This window comes from Ambystoma mexicanum, chromosome 4q, assembly GCF_040938575.1.
Source record: "Ambystoma mexicanum isolate Mex_15411 chromosome 4q, UKY_AmexF1_1, whole genome shotgun sequence".
NCBI lineage: Eukaryota > Metazoa > Chordata > Amphibia > Caudata > Ambystomatidae > Ambystoma > Ambystoma mexicanum.
The window spans coordinates 192,290,511-192,299,683 of NC_090928.1; the positions used below are offsets into that span (position 1 = coordinate 192,290,511).

The 9,173-nt window shown below is 45.8% G+C and overlaps 1 long non-coding RNA gene across 1 annotated transcript in view; it reads left to right on the forward strand.

Moving 5' to 3' along the window:
- The window catches only part of LOC138468491 (uncharacterized), a 547,794-nt gene extending 538,867 nt beyond the window's left edge, over nucleotides 1-8,927 (forward strand). Inside the window, exon 3 of the long non-coding RNA XR_011268277.1 lies at nucleotides 8,796-8,927. This is a non-coding gene — a long non-coding RNA (uncharacterized lncRNA). The remainder of the gene's footprint in view (nucleotides 1-8,795) is intronic.
- Nucleotides 8,928-9,173: the final 246 nt, after the last annotated feature.

The window sequence follows — 9,173 nt, forward strand, 5'->3', positions numbered from 1 at the left end:
ATGGTTTTATGCTGGCACATAGTGTGGACAAATTCATCAAGAAAATGCATTGGACAATGCCGATGTTATGTTATGTTGTCTCGGGAGGATAGCCCAGGGGCACCGTGTTCGCCTTGGAAGCAAGACGACACTGAGCACCACAGGTTCAATCCGCGGGTCCGTGCTGAGAAACCTCTGGGTATTAAGCACGTTATGAATAACCTATCATATCATATCATATCATAACTGGTCTTGAATGTGCACTGCTGCCACTTATGTGGTCTCCTGGCATTCCAGCCGATTTGAAACAGAAAAGGGTATGGGGAGGAGCATTGTTAGTGGGATAGGGAGGAAAAAGCGCAAGCGCTGACATGTGCTGTTGGTGTCTTCAGTTTGCAAAAACTGATCACTGTGTTCTGGTTGTGGTATTTGGCGGTAGTTATGCTGTGCTTGGTGTGGGCTCGTGTAGTTTTGCAGTTGGCTTAGTTTCTTGTTAGGTGTATGTGGTGTGTGTAGTTCATTCAGTTTGTGATGGTCTAGTGTTTTGTTGCATTAGAGGTAAGTTGCATAGTACTAGCAAAAAGTACCTGTTCTGTGGACAGACATGACTACACTCTCATAAATTGTTGAATATAAATGATTCTGTAGATCACTGTTCTGATTTGCTTATTGCTTGATGTGCTTTGCACTCTGAAGTAAACTTCACTGAGAATGGGCTTGTGTGGCTGGCTAACATACCTCATAGCAGATGTTTGGGGCAGGCGAGAGTTGGTGTGGTGGCCCATACTGTGACCTACTGTGCTCCATCCCCACCTGTTGCCTCACCCTGGCATGGTGCAAATCGTTGTGGTGCATTGCAGTGCAATTGACACAGAAACTGTGCATTCTAGGGTTCAGGACTGCTCCTTCTATGACCACACTGATGTTTCGCTAATTTGAGGCAATAGTCTCATGTGTGAAGGTGCTAAAGTCCAGAGAAAGGGGTGGGGTGTCCAAATGTTATGTAGCCAGTAATGTCCAGAGGGTGCTAGCAGGTGGCTTTGCACAATTTGGTGCAGATTGGTGCAACAGTGTGGATATGTATGAGGAACAACGCTTCGCCAAGCCACAAACCCACAAACAAATTTTGACTTTTGCTGAAATCCGGGGAAAGTGGTGGGGTGTCCAAATGTCGTGTAGCCAATATTGTCAGGAGGATCCTAACAAGTAACTATGCAAAGATTGGTGCGGATTGGTGAAACGGTGTGGAATTATATAAGGAAAAATGCTTTGCCATGCCACAAACAAACCCACAAATGTTCACTTTTATAAATACAGATTGTGTTTTAGGGTGAGTAAGGAGAGTATTTGAGGGTTGTTAGTGGGGTTGTGGGCAGTTGTATCACGTTCTTCTAGGTTCAATACTTTGGCCACGCCAAAGTACAACTTCCAGACATTGGCCATCTCGGAGATGCGTCCAAGCTCAGCACCTCGGCCCCCCTCTTATTAAATTCAGATTCAGTACATTGGCTGCCCCTGTGTTAAGTTTAGATTCAACACATTGGGCCTCATTACGACCCAGGCGGTAAGTTACTGCCTGAGCCGTGACTTTACCACCATGGCGTAAACTATGTTTACGCCATGGTGGTTGGCGGACTTACCGCCCCATTCCGACCTTGGCGGGGCGGTAAGTCCCCAATCCCCATTTACCCTTCCCCATTCCCATTTTTGCCCCATAGGGCATAATGGGAGTGGGGAAGGCGTTAATTACGCCACTGTAAATTACGGTGGCGTAATTAACTCCATGGTCCCTTAGCGCCATGGATTTTAACACCTGCTAAAAGCAGGTGTTAAATCCGCCATGGCGCTAAGGGACCTCGTACTCAGGCGGTAAGGGTCGGCGCTGTTTACGGCGCCGTAAACCCCTTACCGCCTGGGTCGTAATGAGGCCCATTGTCCAACGTCCACTTTATCCAAAATTAACACATCGGCCTACCCATAAACAGATCCAGGGTCTACATTGGCCATCCTCAAACACATCCAAGGTCAATATATCAGCACCCACAACATCTTTACCTTTCTGCTAAGCATAGCCCACTGGCCCTTTCGAAGCACAGCAGTAAGCAGTGTAATCTTCAGTTTTTGCTATGAGTTTAGCCCTTTCACTGTCTTGTTCCTGTTGGGTACACCATTCGTTTTTTTGGAGGTCCATTTCTGTGTATTTTATTGGTTTTGCGGTGGGAGTATTTTGTTGCGCAGATGTTTTCTTCAGCTTGGAATCTTAAAGAGCCATGTTTTTTAACAGTATCCTGAAATTAAGGTGATCCGCTGTTGTTCATATTTTGATTGGGCGAGAGTTCCAGAGTTTCACCACTATGCAGGAGGAAGCTGATCCTCCACATTTTTGTTTTGAATATTGTTTTCATTCGAGGTGGATGTCGTAGCCGGATCTTAGTGTTCTCGCTGGTTTGTAGATGGTGATTTTCTCCTGTGTGAATTCCGCTCCTAGGCCATGGACTGCTCAGCGTATGCATAGTGCTTTGAAGAAGATTTTCTTTTTTACTGGCAGCCAATGTAGCATTCTCAGCGCTGGTGTGATGTGGTCTCCTCTGGTGATTTTAAGGAGAAGTGTTGCAGCTGCGTTCTGTATTCATTGTAGCTTTTGTGAGAAACCTGAAGGTGTCACCCTGTCTCAGGGATCTCTCTTCCACGTGACTAGGACATGGCCATCACTATTGGATCCAGTTTCTGGGGATAGATCAGTGAGGGAGGATCACCTGGATGGGGGGTCCTCAGGGAGTTGGAGTGGGAGTGGGACACCGACGGGTGAGACGCGGTATCCCCCTTCCTTTTTTACCTTTTCCCCATCCTCTTAAGGAGGACATTCCAAGCCACTGCCCGCCCCTTTCTAACTCTAACACTTTCGCACAACACAAAGGACAACAGACTAACACCAGAGCCGTTTACCTGACATATCCCAAAACAAGGGTCAGGAAAAGTCAGGCAATTGATTAGAATCACACAGACCTTATGACCCTTTCCCTTCCCCACAGGGATAACATGTGGAGCAGAGAGCACAGTACGAGCAAGGCAAGCACGGCAGACAGCGTGACAATACAGCTAACACACGGCAGTTCAAAAGAAGGAGAAAGGCGGCAGGAATCGAGAGGTGGTGAGAAGAGAAGTGACCTTGCCCTTTTCATCACAGGCCCGCAGACCCTTCGTGGAAGAGAGCCCAAGACGGCGTACAATAGCACAAGTGTCCTGCAGCAGTTGTCAACGGTACATGGGGCAAGCCTATGCCGATAAGCAGGGGTGAAGGAAGCTCTTGCACCCGTTGTACCGGCCTTGACTCCAGAGAAACAAAAAGTCAAGCCGTTCAATACAGCTGGTGAGTCGAGGGGAGAACCGATAAGAACTGGGCTTTGTTGAGTGAGAATCGCAAAGTGGCAAGTTTTGAACCAAAGCTGATGAACTTTGGATGAACTGTTAAAAGTGTGAAGGTGAGACCAGCTGCAGAGGGAAACTGACACCACGTGGGTGCTAACTCGAGACATTCTGGTCGAGCCCCATATGAGATAAACTACAAGTACCAGAAGGACATAGGACGGCCAGCGAGAGAGGTCAAAGTGGTCATACAGAGGCTCGAGCAAAATCCCTGTACAATCAAAAGACTCTGATCTACAAGCACTGTGAAAGAAAGGGAAGTGAAAGTGAACTCTAAGAAACCAAGGCAAATGAAAACCTGCTAGCGGCAAGAGGAGTCCAAGCCCGACCGAGGGAGATTCAGGGGTGAAGCCGTCAACCAAAGAAAAAGGTATTGAGAAATTGAGGGAAAAGAAATCCCGCAAGAGGCAAGAGGGGTTGAGCCCGACCGAGGAAGATCCAGGGGGCGAAGCCATCACCCAAGAATATAAAGACAAGAGGAGTTCATGCCCTTCTGAGGGAGATCCAGGGATGCGGCTATCACCCAAAATTGTATGGTAAAAGAACTGTGGTGTATTTTGAAATACGATGTGGGAAGGGTCAGCACCCACAACAGGGGGACCCACGGGTGAAGTCATCACCCGATGTGAAACTGCGATAAATAATTGAGAAGGGTCAGTGCCCAGAAGAGGGGGAACCAGGGTTGAAACCATCACCCAGTGAACATTGGAACAAAATTTCATTTGGTTGAAGGAACCTTTGTTTTGTTGTTTTAACACATCAGGTCCTGGAAGGCAAGAGACTTTCAAGTGAAATGAGACTTGGCCATAGATAGCCCTGATAACAGAAAGCTTGAGGGTTAAAGGCTGAGCTATCATCTCGTGCTAGAAAAGCCAGAGAGTGTGTCCTGAGAGCTGCCATTAGAACTGTTGTCTTGTGCTGGAGAATCCTGGGACTGTACTGTGCTCCAAGCTCCCATATTAGCCTGTGCTTGAAATGTGGGGAAGGAAGACCCAGGCTACTGCATTCTGATGTTTTATTTGAGAACACTTCTTTCTTTTCTTGAGAACTATCCCACACCCCTTTTTGTATTAGTTGTGAGGTTTGGCAATAGGTTTCTTAGTATAGGCCCTTTTTGTTTTGACAGGACACTACTAGAACTGCCTTATTTTCATTTGATGGTTGACGCTTGCTCCCATCTTAGATTTAGGATCAGATTAGGCATTTTTCTAACCGTCATAAAACATTTCACTGTTCAATAAACTGTAACGCTCATATGGTATCCACGGGGACGTGACTCAGCCTGTTCTGACCTCTTACGACCTCGAACCCTTCCCTGGAGGCTATTCGACTGGAGACTGGGTCTGAAACACAGGATTGGTAGAGTTTATCTCCCTATTGTCTCTGTGTGCTTGAACCCCTTCTTCCCTGGGGTCCAACCCTTCCCTTTGATCCACAGGGGCGCGTTAATTGATTCAGGCTCGTTGCTGCCTAGTTACTTCACTGGCAAGAGTCTGACAGGTAAGTATAATGAGTCTTTTGAACAGTTCTCTAACTTCGTTCCTTTCCTTCCTTAGATGATGGCCGGCGTCCGGGGATGGCGGCATGCTGCTGAGATGAGTAGCGCTGAAGGTGAATGAGTGCGCGATGCGCGATGCACCCCTTTTGTATTTGCATTGAACTGAGTTCTTTTTCTGTGTCTTTTAGGTGCCGCGACGTTTTCAGCATGGATGCCGGTTATGAAGAACAAATGCGGTGGGTAAGCGCGGTATGCAGCGCCTCTAGATGTTTCCACGCTAACGTAGAGTGTCTTTTCCCTCTTGCAGATGGATGAGAACCTCCAGAGACAGAGTTCCCCCAGAGCGGTTGGGATTCAGGTAAGCGTTTGAAGCTCGTACAGTATTTAAAAATAAGCGAAGATTTGCAGAATGCTTGCTAATGCCTTTTTTCTGTTCTTTTCCCTTTTCCTTGGGAAGCGGCGTGCCGGGATGGGAATGACACCACCGAAGATGCCCGCAGAACAGAAGGAGCGATGAATGATGGGCAGAAGCGCCGTAAGCTAAGGCTGTTCCTAACGGTGTTCTTGTTCTTGCAGGAGCTTCGTGCAGAAGAAAGATGCAGGCCTACTGGAGACCGATCCGAACACGGTGAGTGTCACGCTACAGGTGCAGAAAACGCAAAGCATGTTTCTCAGCCTGGGTGTGGCTTAAATAGTCTCTGGGTATCCCAGGTGTCTCTGGGCTGAACCACACCCAAAAGACTAGACCGCACATGCAGTTCTGGGAACCGAAATATGTGGGGGCATCCATCTTGTTCCCATCAATGCAGTACAAGTCCAAACTCCCAATGTTATCCTAAGGGAGTGAGTGAGTCTGGTGCCACAAGCGCCAAGTCTGACTCCAAGTGGGTCTTTGGAGGGATGGAGAGGCCCTTAAGGGCCATGTAGGTGATTGTGGCCTGGCTCCAGCCTGACATCTTGGAGGGCTGGGGACATGAGGGGCAGGAATCATGACATAAACAATCTTGAACTGTGATCACTTGTGTCTGTCTGACTTGTTGTCACCATGAGGTTCTCACACTTGCTCAACAGGCTTTCTGGTATTCTGTGATAGATGCTGTTGGCGTAGTCTATGCTTAATATGACAAGAGAGTTGATGGTGAGTGTGCTGTGTCTGAAGGAGAAGAAAGGAAGTATCTTCATGATTTTGTGCAGATGGAAGAAGTATTTCTTGACTATTGTGTTGACTTGTGGTTCAAGTGTTAGCTTGTTGTCCATTAGGATTCCAAGAATGTTGACCACGTTGGATGGTTCAGGTGGGTTTCCCAGTTTGGTGGGTCATGAAATGTGCTGGTTGTTCTCCCGGCCTTTGAGTGTAATCCTGATTTCCGCTTTGTCTGGGTCGAGTTTAAGGCTGTTGGTGCTCATCCATTGGTTTAGATCATTGAGACAGTCAGTGTTGGATTCTCTTCTTCACTGGCATTGATTTTATAGATGATTTGGGTGTCGTCTGCATAGTTGTAGCAGGTGAGGTCATGTTTTTGGATGAGTCTGATTAGGGTATTCATGTAGATGTTGAACAGTAGTGGTGACAGCGATGAGCCCTGTGCGACTCCACACGTTGTTTTCTGAGGTGTTGATTTGAATGGTGCTAGCAATGTTGTTTCTGTTCATTCTGTCAGGAATGATTGTAGCCAAAGTAGGGCTGTGTTGTCTTCTAGTATTTTGATGATGGTGTTGTGGTTAACCGTGTCGAAGGCTGCAGAGAGATTGAGTAGTATTAATGCTTGAGTTTGTGTTGGAGTCTGTATTGATCTTCAGATCATCCCATATAGATAATAGCGCAGTTTCCATTCCTCTCATGGGTCTGAAGCTGTCCTGTGCCTTATCTAGCAGCTGAATGTATTCCAAGATTTGTTTGCACACATAGGTTTCTAGTAGCTTTGCCGGGCATGGGATGTTTAAAATTGGTCTGTAGTTGGTAAGGTCTTCCACGTTATCTGAAGTATCTTTTAAGGAGCGGTTTGATGTAGACCAGTTTTTGAAAGCTTGTGGCACTGTTCCTGTTGCTAGTGAGAGCTTGAAGAGGTTGATGTCATATTCTGCCAGTGTTCTCTGTGCTAGGATGGTTTTGCAGATGTCCGTGGGCGGGGATCAGCTGGAGAACCCGCTCTGTTGCTTTTGCTCACCAGGCTGTTGAATTTATCTGTTGAGATTTTCGGGAAGAGATTCCCTCTGCTTGGTTGCTCCAGTGTCAGTTGGTTAAGGTAAATAGTTGGGTTATTTGGGCCGCTTTGTATGAAGTGCTGGATGTTGTAGATTTGCTCTTAAAAAGGTCGGGAGGTTGTCGCAGAGTTTTTTTCTAATGATCAATGTGTTGTTGCACCCAGATGGGTTTCTCATCTCGTTTATGGTGTTGAACATTTCTTTCTGAGTGTGGCCCGCTTTTGACGTTCATTGTAGTGTTTCTTTTTTGCTTTGAGTATTTTGGCTTTGTATAGTCTAATTTGTCTTTTATATGTGTTTTTTTGTGTTGTCCATAGCTTTTTCTCCATTATTTTTCTAGTTTCCTGTTCATTTTTTCAGTGCTTTGAGATGAGGGTGAACCATCTTGCCACTGTTTTATTTTTGTGATGGCTTGAAAGGTTTTTCTGGTGCGACGTCATCTGTTGTTTTTGTGATCCATTTTAAGGATTGTGTTGGTTCTTTCTTCTATGCTGGCTCCATTTAGGGTGGTGAGTGATGTTTTTATTGCTTCCTGTATCATGTTAAGGTCCACACTGTTGATGGTTCTCCAGTTTCTTTTCCAGGTCGGACGATTATTAGGGGGATTGTTGGGTGTTCTTGATGGTGCTTGGATCACAAAGGGTATAATGAGGTAGTTGTTCCAGAGTATATGCACTGGGGGCACTGTTGTGACCAATTTCTTTGGGGCAAAGACTGCATCTAGAGTGTGGCCTGATGTGTGTGTCACTCCTTTCACCATTTTTCATAGTTGTATTGTTGCCATTTGGTTGGTTAGGTTTTTGGGTGAGTTGATGTTCTCTTCTTCAAACAAAATATTGAATTTGCCAAGAATGATCAGATGCTCATACTTAATGGCCATGTTGGTGACAGCTTCTATGAAGGTATCTACGATTGTAGCATCAGAGGTCTGTTGCTGTAGACAAGTAGAAATGTTACGTGCGTTTGGGGGCCTGGGGCTAGGTATATGATGAGTGATTCGCAGCTTGAGATGTTTAATGGTTGAGCTGTTCTTATTTTTAGGTAGTCCTTGAATACCTTCTCTGTTGGCCTGTTTGAGTTTGAAGTTGTTGGACAGGCAGCTGTGCACTATGAATTTGTAGCTTTGAGTTAGCCATGTGTCATTGAGGAATTGTAAATTGTTGGTGACTTGCAGCAATAGGGCTTTTTCATGAGTTACACTAAAAAGCTATCTGTCTGGCTTTATACCCAATTTGTCACATAAAGTATGCTGTAGACTGTAGCATTTTAACCCATTATACCCAAAATAATTCTGTGGGAAAATCCCCAAACATCTCTTAGTTGGCTCAGACTCCCTCATTATGCTTGGTGGCTCTGGCATATTTGAAGGAAATAGATTCGCCCCTCCAATAAAAAAATCCAAAAGTCCCCACTGATTTCCTCTCCTCACACTGAGTCCCTTGCTAAAGAGTGCGTATCAACTCACCTGCCCCACTAGGGTTGATTCACTGATGCGTATTTATTAAACGTAATTGATGTTCAAATAGATAGAATTGGTGGATTACCCTGTGTCTTCCATCAGTGCAGTGTTGTGGCGGGGATCCGCCGAACTCTTGGTAGCTGCCTCTGGAATCATACTCTCACCTTTGTCTTAAGTTATCAGTGATGAACAAACGTGAACCCACTGCTTTTGTCTCTTCTTTTGTAGAACCTCTGCTTAGCCCGTCACCAATCTCGGGGCTCCTATGGTCATCCCTGTCTCCACTTCCAACTCCAAGCCCTCCAGTTGTGCAGAACTCTACTCTTCAGACCAGGGATCCTGCTCTCTACTCCTGGCAGACATTCAGTAAGTGCATTATGTTGTTTTCTCATCCAGAATATGTTGTAGATGGGCTTATTTTGCCCTGTTCCTTTTTTGTTGGTGCAGAATCGTTCCCTAAATGTTAAACATTCATACTGTTATTGTGGCACCTTGTTGTCAAAACAATTAGAGTCAAGTTTAGGCAGTCTTCCCTCTGAATCCATACGATGTGTCTTGTGTGCTATTCATCTATTTTGTTGAAATCTTTATCCACCTGTAAGTGAA